Source organism: Suricata suricatta, chromosome 14 (genome assembly GCF_006229205.1).
Source record: "Suricata suricatta isolate VVHF042 chromosome 14, meerkat_22Aug2017_6uvM2_HiC, whole genome shotgun sequence".
Lineage (NCBI taxonomy): Eukaryota > Metazoa > Chordata > Mammalia > Carnivora > Herpestidae > Suricata > Suricata suricatta.
The window spans coordinates 25,066,634-25,082,982 of record NC_043713.1 but is presented as its reverse complement, the minus strand read 5'-3'; positions in this window follow the sequence as shown (position 1 = coordinate 25,082,982).

Sequence of the window (16,349 nt, the reverse complement as noted above, 5' to 3'; positions counted from 1 at the left end):
TTTCCTAAGTGTTGATAAGCTTCTCTTCCGTTTGTGGCACAAGATAGAAAACCTGACATTTTTGGGTACGTCCCTCCCCAGTGTTGTTCCAGAAAGCACCTGCAATGGCTGAGCTGGTCCTGATGGTTAGCTGTCATCCCCAGGAGGCTCTCCGCTGTGCTGGGAAATTTGTCCAGACCGTGAGGTTTTCTCTCTTCTTCTATCTGCCTCTTCCCACAGAGAGACTGCCAGAGCTCGTGCTCTCTGTTTGGGTACGTGTCCCTGAAGAAGCTTCTCGGCTTCTAATGTGCAGCTTAGAATCCTCCCGGGTTGGGCAACCATGGCACGCCAAGTAAAGGGTCAGGTTGAGGCGTTTTTAGGAACAAGAAGCCCGGACTTCAGCCATTTTCAGTGACCAGAGGCACTTTTCCCTCACTCTGAGATCTTTGTTCTGGATAAGAGGGGTGATCTCTGGATATGTGAAGTGTCTGCGTCTTTTTTTTTTTTAATGTTTTTTATTTATTTTTGAGAGACAGAGACAGCGCGATCAGGGGAGGCTCAGAGAGAGAGGGAGATACAGAATCAGAAGCAGCCTCCAGGCTCTGAGTTAGCTGTCAGCACAGAGACCGATGCAGGGCTCGAACCCACGAACCATGAGATCATGACCTGAGCCGAAGCAGGATGCTTAACAGACTGAGACACGCAGGCACCCCATGAAGTGTCTGTTTTTTGACCCTGCACCTGAACTGGTAGCTATTTCTGCTTCACTGGGTGATTTTCCCAGATGCAGGTTTAGACTAGACCATCAGAGTTGCCAGCATTATTACTACACAGGCCAGACTAGAAGGCAAGCTCAGGGTTAGAATTTTAACCCCAATGTCCATTATGTCGCCCCCTCCAAACTGATCCTCAAGCTTCAGTATGCCTTTGCCTTGCTTCCCCCCATAAGGATGCTACAGGTCCCCAAATTAGGCTTTCTTTTCCCTGCTCCCCACAGGAAGCCACCTGGAGGCATTAGGTCAGAGGCAGCCTCATCCCTCTACCAGAGACCCCTGGGAGAGCAATCCATGTCCCCCACTCGTCCTCTCCCAGGCGACGAAGAGTGAAGCCTCAACTCCACCCCCTGCCTTTGCCCCTCCATCCCAGGTGGGAGCCTGCTACCCCCAGCAAGCTCTTGCCATCTATATTCATCATCAACCCTACACGTGCTCCCGGAACACGTGAACTCCCTGTTCTGTGCACAGTGGAGCCCACCATAGCACAAATTCTTGGGGCGACACCGGTAGAGAGCCTGGAGGTCATGGTCAGGAAAGAGGATTTCAGAGTTTCGAGCCTGGAGGTGGCTGGTTCTGAAAGGTGGCCTTGATGGGAAGCCAAGCTGCCCAAGACAGGAGGGGGAAGCTTCTGGGGAAATATCAAAGCCACTTGGAGAACAAGGTGGGAGACGGCTTGCAGAATACTGAGGTCAGCAAGACAAAGGGCAGGGAATGGGGGCAGAGGCGGCCTGGAAGACCCACGTGGGAGGCAGCTGAGGGAAGAAGGTGGGGTGATGGATAACCAGGGCATCTGTGAGGGCGGATCTACCAGTCCTGACCTGACCGGCGAGCTCACCCAGAAGCCTGTCAGGAAGGGGCCTCTGCAACCACACAGCCCTGCTGGATCCGGCCCAGGGAAGCATCATGCCAAGGACAGGTCAAGTCAATCATCAGGGCACCTCACCCCGGAACCGGCCCCTGCTTCTGCTTTGCCTGCTGGTCTCACCAGGCAAGTGTATACGTCGAGCTGATGTGAGCACAGGGGCCTGACCACTGGGTGTGCTCAGGTTCAGAATTCGGTCCCAGCTCTGTACCTCCGGGCGTGATCCCAGGCTGAGACCAGCTCCCACTTTTACAGACCAGCAAACTGAGGCTTAGAAAGGGAAAGCCTCCAAGGTCACACAGCTCATAACCAGGGAGTCTGCATTTACACCCCTCGCTATGAGCCCCTTGGCTGCCCACCTTCCGAGACCCTGGCTCTTCCCCTGGGCAAGGACAGTGGCTCCAGGCTGCTTTGTTCTGAGAGGCCCTGCTGTCTCCCAGCCTGAAAACACTGCTTGCTCCAATGTCTCCTGCAGAGGCTGAGACGGGCCACAGGATCGCTCCCTCTGGTCGGGCTGGTTTCCAAGAGTCACAGCGTGCACACGTGTCACCTGGCTGTGCGTCTGCACCTCCACTCAAACACACACGGTGCATTCGGCCAGGAGAGGAATCGGGAAAGATGAAGCCACTGGAAGGTGGGAGGCGGGGGGTGGAAGAAGGGGGGCAGAGAGGGGAGACAGCTGTAGGGAGAGGCCAGCTGAGTCTGACGGCTTTCAGTGCAGCTCTGGGTGTGGTGGTTGCTGCAGGGCGGCCGGCAGCACTTGAGAAGCACCTATCTGCAGCTTGGGGGCCCCTTTAAATGGAAAAGTAGCAGCGCCCTGGCAATACATGCTGGCGGGGGGGTGCTAAAGGAGGAAGGCATTTTGCCTTCATCTCCTGTAGACACAGCCATGGACAAAGGAAATGGTAGAGAACAATGATAGATTTCCTCTTTATAAACCAGGCTCAAAAACCAAGTTTCCAGTGTGTGTCTATTTGTGTTTTGCGTCCTTTCTAATGCCTACCTGGCACCTCCAGGGGCAGACTCTAGAGGCCGCACACATGCTTCCCTCCATCAGGTTTTTAGTGAGCCCCTGTTGTATGTTGGACCTACTGAGATGATGAGGGGACCGTCACAACCACGGCAGACCCCTGCCTGAGGGGTGTGGGGATCTCATGAGGGGAGGTGGGACACACACCTCCCAAAGCAGAGGGCCAGGACCACCCGGTCCTTGAGTGGTGCCCAAAGGGATGGTGCCCACACTAAGTGCTTGAGGAGGAACGTTCAGAGCAAAGCCCACATTCTCAAGAGGTGGGGGGTTGTCCAGTCCTAGAGGTGTTCAAGGCAGGCTGATCGGCCACAAGCAGGGGAGTGAGGGCAAGTCCTGTCCACTGGGGCCCAAGGTGGCAAAGGTCCTAGAAATGCCATGCCCATCAGGTCAGTGCTGGGGGCAGGGTACACAATGCCCATACCCTGGAAGCCAGTTTTAAAGGGAGGTGGAGATATGGTAAAACTTGCCAGGAAGCCTCTGGGGCAGGGACCGCGTCTTTTTCAGTGTGAGGCCCCTGTTAATATTTCCTCGTGTTTCTATCCCGTGAGACTTTAAACAGCAATCTGTATAATTTTTACTCTTTTTTATACAAACGGTACCATACCCCCATTCCGTTCTGCTTCTTGTTCTTATCACAGGACGTCATCCCAGATTGGTATTCAAAAGTGCACTTGTTCTTTTTTATGACTGCATACTATTCCACCACATGGCTGCACTAAAACTGATTAACCCCATCTCGAACAGCCTTGCCTGTATGCCCTTTCCTGTATGTACCCAGACCTGCTGACAGAACTGGAATTCCTGGTCAAAGGACGTGTGCATTGAAATTTCACAGCTACTGTTGAATTGCCCTCCACAGCGCTGAGCCAATTTACACACATGTTCCCTCCTCCAGCCGTCTACAGGAGTGAGCTCAGTTGGGCAGGGACGACAAGGCTTACATTTCCTCCATGTCCCCACACTGCTCATTCCAGAGAAAGACTCAGAAAGCCTTTGTGGGTCACCATTGCTCACAGCATCTGGACTCTTAGTAACGGGGGATGGACCAGAGAGGAGGATGAAGCCACAAGCCAGTGAAGGGAGGACTCAAGTTCAAAGGATTCAGAAGAGCAGTGGCTTTGTGCCTCTCGAAGAGCCAAACTGCTCCTCCTGCATGGACATCCCACCCTGTTCAGAGACAACAGGTTTCCCCAGTGGGGACAGCGTATTAACACCATCTGTAAGAGGGACTCTCCGCATGTGCTCCACGAGGAGATTACAAGTGATTTGGGTTTCCAAAGTCCCAGCTGTACCCATGGTAAGAAAGAACCGTTTTCTTGCTGTTAATCCATTCCTGGTGGAGATGTTGCTTCAAATTGAATGAGCCTTTTATGTGCTGAAGTCAAATGCAATCTAAAAGATAAGTTAAATCACTTATTCCAGAAAACATGAAACCTTTGATCAGAGTGATTAAGGTTTCACAGCAGCAGTCGCTGAATCGGAGGGAGGGGGAGGGGGCGGGCGAAGTACCCATTCCTCTCGCCAGCCTGGCCTTGGCCAACCCCAACAGAGCAAGCCAGGCTCTGGCCCAGGACCCAGAATCCTACGTGCCAGGAGATTTCTCTTTGGCAGAGCACAGGGGGGACTGGAGGGGAAAAGCAGAGATCTAAGTTCCTTCAGGTGAGCCTCAGGGACCCTGCCTGGCCAGAGGGGCATGAACTAGAAGTGCAAAGCCCTCTGCCCAGCCCCGTTCTTCACCTCTATCCAACCTCTATGTGGCCTTCTAGGTTCAGCACAAGGGTCCCCTCTTTCAAGAGGCCACAGGCACCCCAAAGCATGCTTCTGTCCCTGCTTGTCCGTTCACCTGTCTCGGCACCCACGGACTGTCAGCACTCTGAGACAGAACCCCCGCAGTGTTTGACCCCCACTAAGTGCTCACCACATGCTTGATGAGTGACAGAAACTGAGCCCCAGGAATAGTCAGCACAGCTACCTGCCCTAATGATGTCACCCACCAACCTACGCAAACATTCACAGCCCGAGTGGGTGCCAGCCGCTGTACTATGCTCTGGGGCCTCCGATCCCCATGTTGGGTCATGGGTTTCAACAGGGCTTCTTGAACTGAGGCCCCAGCCTGGCCCCAAAGGCCCACTGTTTGAGGCACTCTTTTTCGTGGAAGCATCACTTGGAGGAAATCCCCACCCCCCGCCTTGAGTCACACTGTCGCTGAGTGGTCATCATTGGCTCCTCAGCCAGCTAGAGGTGGGGCACACTGGTGGGAAGACTAGGGCCTTGCTGTACAGTAAGAAACAAGATGAGGAAATTCTCGGGGCGCCTGGGTGGCTCAGTCGGTTAAGCATCCGGCTTCGGCTCAGGTCATGATCTCACAGTTTGTGGGTTCGAGCCCCACGTCGGGCTCTGTGCTGACAGCTAACTCAGAGCCTGGAGCCTGCTTCTGATTCTGTGTCTCCCTCTCTCTCTGACCCTCCCTTGCTCGCGATGTCTCTCTCTGTCTCTCAAAAATAAATAAAAACATTAAAAAAAATTTTTTTTAAAGATGAGGAAATTCTCTGGGATTCTAAAAGCAATGTGCAAATATAAGCGGTTACAATGATAATCCTTCATTTTTGCTGTGTCTTACAGTCTGCATGGAGTTTTCTATCTGATATCTCCTGATCCTCAAAGCAGCCCTGGGACAAGTAAGGCCTTTCACACCCAATTTACAGATGTGAAAACTGAGGTACAGCTAGCTCAAGCCCCAAATCACCCAGGTGCTGAGCTGACAGCTGTCTCCAGGTCTTTTAACTCCAAATAGAATGATCTGTTTACCACATCAAGATGTTCCAGCATTGCGTAAAACCGCAGCGTTTAGCTGTGCAGAACACCTTACTTATTCCTTTTCAATCCTTCCCTTTCCCCAGATTTGCTGACTGACTCAGGAGCTCACCCAGACTCTTTGTGACCAGCAGTGTTGGTGGGGTGGGGTAGGTGGGCAGAGTCTACATCTGGGGTGCAGCGTGGGCTCAGCCTCTGACCCACTCTGGGGCTGGAGGAAAGCTCCCATCTCCCAATTTCCTCTAAGTCCTCCTATCTTTGATGTTAAAGCCATGCAGTAACCCTAATCTAGGCATCTCCATGAAAATGCACTCAGATTTTTCTAGAAGGGCAGCCGCCCTTTGTGACAACAGGGATTGCTGGGTGAGGCTGGCCTACAACCAGAGGGCATCTACTGGTTCCCACCTCCTTGCCGTGTCTTCTCCATTACCCCTGACAGGGACAGGGCAGGATTAGCACAGAGGAGGAAGAGCTCACTGCAAGGCCTGCCCATAGCCATCCAGGCCTGGAAGGGGTCAGGCCGGACGACTAGCTTTCCTTCACAGCATGTGTGGGAGAGGTAGGAGCAGAGGCCCAGGGCTGGCTCTCTTATTCCAGGCCTGTCCCCAAAAAAGGCTTTATCTGCACTCCAAGCCATGGCCTCAGCCTCCCAATTTTTCCTTCCCTTGGTGAATTCTGTGGAGCAAAACACATTCAACTGATAGCCGAAATCAGACTCAGGTTTCTCAGACACTCATCCAATGACAGGGCTGTCCGGGGCGGGCCTGCCCGCGTGGTGCACACCTGCCGGCAAAACACCGTCTCTCTCCAAGGCCCATTTAAACAAACAAGTGTTTCAGGCTGACATACCCCATCTCGGAGGGAACACAATTAACGACTTGGCTCATCACAGCTTTTTGTTGGAACGTGATGTGCACTGTAGACCCTCCTCTCCCTTTCGGAGACCATCTGACATGGGAAAACTTGACTTTGCCATGGGAAAAAATAAGAAGGTGATTAATCACCCAGCTGAAGGACTCACCTGAGAGTGAGCTGTCACTCATCACCCCCAAACACAATTACAATGGAGTTCCTCTTCCCACACGGTTTGCAGAGCCCACGTGTCTAATGGACTTGGAACGTGGCGTGAGAGGCACAGCTATTTCCTGCTTCCCTACTGCAGGTCTAGCACCAATTCCAACCTATTAGCCAGTTAAGCCAGAAAGGAGAAGGCTGGCTGGTGGGGGGTGGTCAGAAACAGGGCACTTCACCCCCCTCGGTGTTCCACAGAAATGAAGGGAAATGGGCTAAGCTATTTTGGGTCCCCATCCTCGCTGACGCCTCCCATGTCATGGGCATCCAGGCCCCTCTGGCCTCACACCATCCAGAACATTCCTGTTGACCAGTCTCAGAGGGCTTTCCCTATGTCTACTGTGTCTCCTGCTTCCTCTCCAATGCAAACTGTGATCCTCTATCTCTACCACACCTAGCCTCCACATGGCCCCCCTGCCTCCAGGCATATCCAAGTCTACCTGTCCTGTGTCCCTGCCCACTGCAGAGAAGACTGCCTTGTAAACCCGCTCTAAGGGGACCTAGCAGAGAGCATGCTCGGGGGACTTTCTTTCTTTCTTGGGCATTTCTGGTTCATACCATGAGCCTTTTGGAGAGGGTAGTATTTTTGAACACTAGGATATAATCTCTAATGGTGAAATTTCAAGAACTGTTGGGGAGAAATAGGGTGGTGCGGGAGAGGTAACAACAGAGACATCTCTGAGATGCAGCCTCGAGATCGTGCTGCACAGACTGGCCATGAGCTATGACTGCAAATCTGTTTTTCGAAATGTGAAACAGTCCACTTCCAGATGTCTGCTTTGGGGAGCCAAGTTGCTGTTGATTTGTTCCCAGTTCATCGTGGAAGGAAGTCTGAGCTCCTCACTGAAGCATTTCGGGCCTTCCATGGGGCCTGCTCCTATAAAGCCTTGGCTCCTTCCTGCCCTGAGTGAGAAGTCCCCTTGGCCACTGGCTTCTGCACGGTCCCCAGGCCTACTCTGGGCTTCTCCATCTGGGCCCACACACACGAGCCCTGCCCCAAAGGAGATGCGCTCCCGTCGAGGTCAGGGGTTTGCAGTGCGCGGCACAGAATCCAGGCCTGTCCACCCTCACGGCCTCTCTGCTTCAGGAGGCCTCCTCTGACCACTGCACACCCCCACCCCCCATCTCCTGGTGCTTCTGTCTTTGGTGCGCTTTAGGACTTTGACACTCACCACCCCATATTCTCTTGATATGGGTGGCTGAAAGTAGGTCCCCCGGTGAGAGTGTAAGGGCCCCAAGGATAGTGACTGGGTCCTGAGTCTGTAGAAAGTACCCCTGCACCCAAGCGTGGTCTCTGGACTAGGGCAGCACAGCCCCAGTAACACCTTAGGCAAGTTCCCTGCCCATCACCCTCCCAAACTCTGGAATCAGACACTGGAGGTGGGCCCCGGCACCCTTTTGAGAAGCTGGAAGAAATTCTGACACACAGGAAGTGTGAGAGCCACCGAGGTACAGGATCCTCAGCCTCCCTGCTGGGCCTGCTGGATTGGTTAGCAGGGTTTCCCAGAGCGGAAGGGAGCAGGCCCATTGGAGGCTGCCCATTGCACTGGTCTCTTGTGGAGACCCAGCTCCCATGGTTGCTCTGAAGAATCAGAGCGAATTTGCTCAGAAAGCCTCCCGGGCAGCCTGAGGCCTCATCTACACTGTGCTAAGCTGAACACACAGCGAGCCACCCAGCAGCCAGACGGCCTCCAGCCGCCCTCCCAAGGGCTCTCCGGTCCCGCCATCTTTGCCCTGCTCCTGCTCAGCCAGCAGCTAGGTGTAACAATGTACCTGTCTCCAGCGTCCTTACCAAGTGCTTGGTCGTCTGGAAGGCCCTCCAAGTTCCCACACCATTCACAGCCTTCCCAAGCTGAGCCCACAGCGTCCCAGCTCCTGAGGTAGAACTGGGCGTGAGGGCAGTTCCCAGCCCCCACTCCAGACTCACAGCATCTGGATCAGCAGGAGGGCCCTGGGAATCCTGGTGTTGAACTAGTCTCTCTGGTAACGCCTTCATTTTTTTTTAATGTTTTTTTATTTATTTTTGAGAGAGCGCAAGCAGGGGAGGGGCAGAGAGAAAGGGGCAAAGGATCTGAGGTGGGCTCTGCGCTGACAGTGGCAAGTCCAATGTGGGGCTTGAACTCATGAACCGCGAGATCATGACTTGAGCCAAAGTCAGACACTTAACCAACTAAGTCACCCAGGTGCCCCTCTGGTAACTCTTATCATTGGAAATCTGAAAAGCAGTCAGTGAGCCCACATTCCTTATATTTCAGATGGGGAAACTGAGGCCCAGGGCTGTGACTTGGCATTCCCCAACTATTCCCGGGCACAGAGCACCAGTCTCCCTGTCTCCCTCCCCACAGCACTCATAGCATGGATCCCACCCACGGTCCTAACACACACCACCCTACACCATATTTCTAAACACTACCCGCTCAGCCCTGCCCCTCCCCCTCTGAACTGCAAGGGCCTGGAGGCTGGGCCAAGCCATAGTCATAACCCACCCACTTTAGTGCTTAGAGCTCAGGGCTGGGCACACAGGAGCCCCAAAACCCAGCTGAAGGATAATCCCCCAGGCAGCCCGCACTCTGCCATTAGCATAAGCACGGAGATTAATCTAACAAGTCACCAGATTGTCACCTTGAAACACACTGGAAGGTCTGTCCCACAGGGGAGAGAGAACGAATACATCCTGATGCGAAGCAAACAGCCCCCTGCAGAACAGGTGGAGAGGGGCCAGAGCAACAGCGTGGGGCAGGGGGTGGCAGAGGCTGGGTAGGGATGGGGTAGTGTCACCAGGACAAACTTCACTTTCTTGTTAATTCCACTCAGAGCCAACCCCCCCCCCCCCCCCCAGAGAAACACAACTGGGAAATGGGTCACGGAGCTCACACTTTCTCACCTCTGCCTCTCAAGAGCCCTGATGCTGACACATAGAAAAGGTGACAATGAAACAGAGACAAAGGAGAGCCTCTGTGGAGAAAAAGCCAGCTCAGTGTGTGGGTCTCAGGCTCCAGGGAATCCTCACCAGGTGGTGCCCCAGGCAGTGCAGTAAAAGGGCCTGGCCTTTCCCTGTGGCACAGAAGGAGACTGCCAAAATGAGGAGCTTTGGGGGGCAGGGAGCGGCCAGGAAGTTCTCATCAATATTCAAACTTTGCTCCACCCAGACCTGATCAGGCCCTCCCCGCCTCCCTGGTATTCATCAGGTAGGCTGGTAAAGCAAACAACTCAAGAGATCTCGGGGGCCTAAGACAACCGAAATGTATTTCACATCTAGAGCACGTGTTCGCTGACACCTTTACATTTGCAAATTTTGCACAGAACCCATTTCTGTGCCGGCCAGGATGGGCGAGGTTATGCCGCAGTAGCCATGACCAGCCACTGTACGGGGCTTGTGGCCATCACTCAGGGTTCAAGCTGATGCAGAGGTCACCATCTCGAATGGATGGCTCATGCTGCAACCTGGAAGTGAAATCCGGCCCACCCCTCACCACCTAATGACTGGAACTCATCTCGTGGCCACACCTCACAGCAAAAAGCACAGGGAAGACAATACTCCCAAGGGCCAGAGGACATGGTCCCTGCAAATGTACACCCACAGCCACCCAGTGCTGACACCCAATATTCCTCCAACAGACCTTCCTCCCTTTCCCTCCACTGTGGGGGGCCACACGTCATCCCTTATTTGTCATTTCACCCCAGGATGAAAGAAGGCTTTCAGATCACAGGTAGAAAAAGGAAACTATAAAGACGATCAAAATATGATTTTCAAAGAAAATGACCAGGGACGTTATTACAATATAGAACGTTACAGTCTTACAATGTGTGACAACATTCTAATGTATGACATTACACATTTTTAGATATCACAGCAAGTTCAAAGTAAAGGTTTTAGACTGATGGCAATATGATGGTCACCACATGCCCCTGTGGGATTGAGAAGGCAGGATGCACAAAGGGAAATTTCAAGAATGAATTTAACAACCGCTGGACCTTCCAACAGATCAAGGGCATGAAAGGAGGCCAGAGAAGGCCTGCCCTGTGAGCTTGGCCCCTTGAAAGCCCATCAAAAGCTGACCAAATCGCTTCTACAAGGACGCTTTGTGACTTTAACAAACCATCCTTTACCTTTTGCCCAAAGAGATCAAGGTGGGAGAGAACTGGAAAGGAAGCAGTGGGTGGTGCTAAACAAGAACAAGAAATCATCTGTGCCAAGGGGGGGGGGGGTTGGGGGGCAGGCACAGAGAGCAGTCAGAGGCCAGAGACCACTGTCCTTCTGGGGTGCTTATCAGGAGAGGGATTTACACCCAGGAAAAAGAACCCAGAAGAACACACGGCACTGGAGCATCTCTGGACTCAGAGCTGTAGTGTTCTGGCTCCTTCCATGGGCCAACCAAACGTCCTAGGATGTGTGCCTATCTAGAATTGTTCAAGAATGGAGCCTTCGTGGAGGAAACTCCTGCTGTCTGCTGAAATCAGGACACGGCGGAGTGTGGAAATCTCAAGACTCTAGCTAACCGTGAATTAGCAATAGATCCCGTGTGAGGTTAACTGCTTTTCCAAGCACTGGAATACAGGAACAACATGAAGCTAAACGGACCTTTCCCTGAGCACCCAGAAGTCACCATGGCCTGTCAAGATGCTTTGACTTGTCCCTTGCAGATCAATCAACTCAATTCTACAAACATTTGTTAAGTGCCAACTCTGCACTTGGCACCAGCTTGAAAGAGGCAGTGCCAGCCGTGAATCCTTCTCTCAAACTCCTAGGGCCTTCAGAGGCAAAAGCTTGCATGCATCACACAGCAGGAGGTGAACTCTAAAAGCACCCTCTCTGAGCCATGGTGGCCCAGAGCAAGGCAAGGCAAGACTAACCCCACTTGGGAATGGAGCAGAGAGACCAGGAGAGGCTCCTTGATGGATCTTGAGCTGGAATTTATTAAACGAACCCTCCTCTAGCATGTGGTTGGGTTAGTGGTGGGCAGGGAGGGTTTGAAGGGGACATTACAGAACGTGGAAAATCACAGTTATGACTCACCATGACATGTCCATGGAATGAATGCAAATGTGGAAGGGAGAGTTGGGAGAGATGAGCCTGGAGATGTAGGCAGGGGCCAAGTCACAAAGGGCTTCATGTTGGATGTGACCCTGGAGGGGCAGAGGAAGCCAGGGGAAGGAGGTCAGGATACCTTAAGAGGCTGGACCACTAGCCCAGGCGAGGGAGGAAGGACTGAAGCAAGGTTGTGGTCCATGTGGGTGCTGAGGGGAAGCTATGGCTTTGACGAACATTTCAGATGCAGAAGCCCCAGGACCAGGTGAGCAGCCAAAGGTCAGGGTGAGAGGGCAAGGGAGGACGAGAAGGAGCCTGGGGAAGGACAGTGTCGTGAAGGGTGTGGTCCACAGGTCACGTACCGCAGAGACTTCTGGTAGATGCAAATACAGCAGCTGGCGGCCATGGGTCACTGGTGGCCTCTGGGGGAGCTGAAAAAGGGTGAGAAAAATAGAGGTCTCCACAAGAACTGCATGTGCCCCTGGTTGTGAGGCAGGGGTAGAAGGGTAGGAGCTGGAGGGGGAGGCCACAGGTGTGTTTTACTTGTACCATAGGAGAGAGAAGTATGCTTCTATCCTGAGGGGAAGAAGCCAGTCGAGGGCGATGAAATTTGAAGATGGGAGCTGGGGGAGAAGGGAACTGGTCAGGGGCGCCAAGAGCGGATGAGGTCTGGAATGCACATGTGGGCACGAGACCAGAAATTTGGGACATCTGGTCTCCTTTCGTCAGGCCAAACTCCTCAGCAATGGCGTCCAGAGAGACAGTTGACAGAATGCAGAGCGCGACTGTTTTCAGGCAATATTTTCATGTGGATAGAAGCCTTGGTTTCTCAAAATGTTTTTATGAATGGTCTCACGTGTTTCTCACAAGGATTCTGTGAGACAGGCACTCATGTTCCCATGTGACAGATGAGGAAGCTGAGTTCAGAGAGGGTAGTGGCCTCCCCAAACTCACAGAGCGAGGAAGTTGACGCAGCCAGCCTTGGCAACGGGTCTTCCAGGTTCTAGTTCTCTGCCTCGAAGCTTCCCCACACTCTCAGCGTTCAGATCCCAGAGGAAATTCTTGCGAACTCACACCTACAGCATTTTGCTCAACATAAAAATCTTAACATGCTCCTTCAGTTTCCTGTGACCTTGCAAATACATCCAGTATCAACCCTCAAACATATTAGAGCATCGAATAAGCATGTTTTAAAATATTTTTCTAGGTCTGTGCTGCCCTTGTGGGTCTGATGGATCTTCCTTCCACTCATGCATGCCCTTTGTTATGCAAAGCAGAGTGGGCCTCAACCCAGGGCACACCGGAACCCCCTGGGAAGCTTTCAAAGACATACCAAGCCCAGGCTGGACCCAGAACCAGAAGGTCAGAAACTCTTGGGTGACACCTAGGCCCTGGAGGCATTGAGGGGGGCTGCCCAGGCAGGGCTCAGCACCCTAATGTGGAGGACAAGACACCCCAGGAGGGCTTGAGGGAGGAGTCAGGGGGAGGAAGGGATGAGGGGAAGCTGCACAGATTTTGTGAGTCTGGTGAAGCACACAAGCCCACCAGTCAGGAGATGGGGAGGAGAAAATCAGGGAGAAATCCCCCCCATCCTTTAATCCCAGGACTGCCAGTCATGAATCATGTGCCCCTGAGGGGCTCACTCCCATTTCACCTTCCCAAAGCTCTGCCACAGGGAAAAAGGAGGCAGATTTGGGTATTTCCCCCCCCTTTTACAGAGAAGGTAACAGGCTTAAAGATGGAAGATGCCTGTTCTAAGACGGTCATCTTTACAGAACAAAGACAGCCCAGCTGGAGAGGTGGAGGATGAGGACTCCACTGCCAGAAGGAAGCCCCTGGACAGAGGGCCGACTCCGGTCCCTACCTATTGCCAAGGCCTTCCCACACATGGGTCTCCCTCATTTTCCAAGTGAGATCTCTTCCCCTTCTGGTCCCACGGTGCTTCTTGAAGGCTCTCTCCCATAGTCTTACAACACACACAGGATTCAGGACCCACAGGGAAGCCATGTCGCCTGCATCACCGACTCACCTTGCCGCTTTCCATCTAAAACAAGAACCGTCGGGGGGGAGGGCACCTAGGTGGCTCAGTCGGTCAAGCGTCCAACTTTGGCTCAGGTCATGATCTTGCAGTTTGTGAGTTCGAGCCCTGTGTCGGGCTCTGTGCTGACAGCTCAGAGCCTGGAGCCTGCTTCGGATTCTGTGTCTCCCTCTTTCTCTGTTCATCCCCTGCTCATGCTCTGCCTCTCTCTCTCAAAAATAAATAAAGATTAAAAACATTTTTAATAAAAAAATAAAACAAGGACCATGGGTAGATTTTGGGTATCTCCACCTGCCACACCCAAATCAGCCTTTTGGCTCTAAGGAAGGTGCAGAAGGCTCTCTGCCCCTCTGTATGCCAGTACCCATCTCTGGTCTCTCACAAGACAAGGAACTCTGACAACCCACAAGCACTTATGATGACACCAGCGTGGTACCTTGCACAGCACCTAGAAGTGTGCAACGCCCACCCTGAGGGTCCGCCCTGAGCTATGACCTGCACACACAAACCAGGAAGATCAAGAGTTAAACTGCTTGAATCTCACCTTACATATATTCTAGCCCTTGGACAAGTTATTTCACTTCTGTGCCTCAATCTACTCATCACAGTAATGGGGACACTAACACTAATACGACTTTACGGGGAATGTGAGACAGAATGAATTAATCTATGTGAAGTGCTCAGCCCGTGTCTGAAAGATATTTAGGCTCTGAAATCCCACTGGTTATGATCATTACTGTGCTTTCGTGCTTCCTCGATTCCCCGGGGGAAGATGGGACCCTGTGGCCTAGAGCAGCTGAGAGGGAATTTCTGCGGGAAATTGGGATTTTAAGCATTAATGCAATTGAGAAACGAGGGTATATTCAAGAAGAAGACAGAAAGTAAGGATCCCCAAAGCCTGAATTTGGATGTTAATTTACTGTCAAGGAACCAAGGAGTGTAAGGCCACCCCCACACGGCGACACTGCCCCCCCAAGAATTCCTGCCACTGCTGCAGGATGGACCACGTTATTAAAGCAAATACCCCACAGGAACCGAAACCAAACAACTCCAGGCAACAGGAGTTCAGGGAACCTTTGGCTCTATCTCCAAGGCAATTGAAAAGAGCTCAAAACAGATTAAAATATGAGATGAATTTTGAAGCCCAGGAATGAGAGAAAATGAATCCTGTGACGGAGGAGCCAATATGATTATTTCATTATTTGGTTAGAAAGTTAAAATGTGCAGGAAATGTCAGATGCTTTCTTGAGATGGAGGAAGGTTGGGATGGCATGGCCATGGGGGCACCTATTCTTTTTAATATTAAACAATAGCTTCACCCTGACTTAGTTTTAATCAGAAAACACTGCCTTGGTAGGGCAGCCCGCCCTTCTGCCGGCCTGTGTGAGGTCTCTTTAAGACCCACCACCCCTCTCTCGCAACAGCACATCTGCCTTTTGAAAAAAACTCTTTCCCCCACCAATAAAATTAAATAAACCCCATGTGCTCTCAGGTGAAGGGTGCTCCCCCACAACCTCACCCCACAGGGCACTGATGATGGCTCAGCCCAGCCCCAAACCGAACCTGATGGAAACCCAGCCACCACTGTAGCCTCTCCCCGTCCTTGGTGCCCAGATCCATTCTGGCCCTCCCTGGGGCGTTACCACTCCTTAGATCTGTTCTCTGTCCATGCCACCCTGTGTCCCCAGTGTCTCCACCTCTACGTCTGTCATTCACTGGATCACTCAATTGTTTGCTGAAGATTTCAATGGGCAAGCTGTGCAGGTGCCGGGCACACGATGATGGGCAAGGCCAAGTCTCTCTGCCTGCAGAGAGCTGACAGTCTATTAAAGAAGACAGGCGTGCGATGAGCACTGCAGAGGCACAGTGGGGAGCCCAGGAGAAGGGCTGATGAATCCTGACTGCAGGGAGGAGCCCGGCAAATGTCCCAAGGGAGGCAGATCTGGGTCTGACCTTTGAGTTGGCTTTGATTATGCAGAGAAGAGTAAAGGGGATTCCGGATGTGGGCACTGAATTAAGTGAAGGCCTGTGGCCAGGAAATGCAACCCAAGCATAAGGGACAGTGACGAAACAAGGTTGACCAGGCATGAAGAAGCCACATAAGAGGTGAGAGAGAAAGCTAGCGAGGGAGGCTGAGGTCTGATTGATGCGGGCTTTTGTATTTTAGCATTTTAAAGAGGTAATACATTACATGCTTTACATGCAAAAGGTACAAAAGGATATACAGTGAAAAGTCACCTTTCCATCCCTGTGCCCGCCCGGCTACCCTATTCCCATCTCAAAGGGAACCAATGGTAGGCATTTCTTATGAATCCTTACAGAGATATTTTATGCATATTCAAGTAAATATATACCTCTTTTACCTTTTGCACATAAACAGTAGCATATCACATACACTTTTTACCCTTTTCTGCCAAATTACAAATATTGTAAACCAGTAGTTCTCAAAATGGAGCATGCATCAGAATTACCTGGCTGGCTTGCTAATACCAGGTTGCTGGTTCCCACTCCACCGTGTGATTCTGTAACTTGGGCATGAGGCCTGAGAAGGTACATTTCTAACAAGTTCCCAGGTGCTGCTGCCCTTGCTGGTCTAGGAACCACACCAGAAAACCACTGGCGAGGGCCACACTTACGTGAGTTTCTAAAGAACTGCTTCATTCACTTTGTGGCTGTGTAGTATTTCACTGCTGGCCGTTCTGCTACAGACTTAGCCAGGTTGTCTCCAATCTTTCGCTAGTCCAAATAGT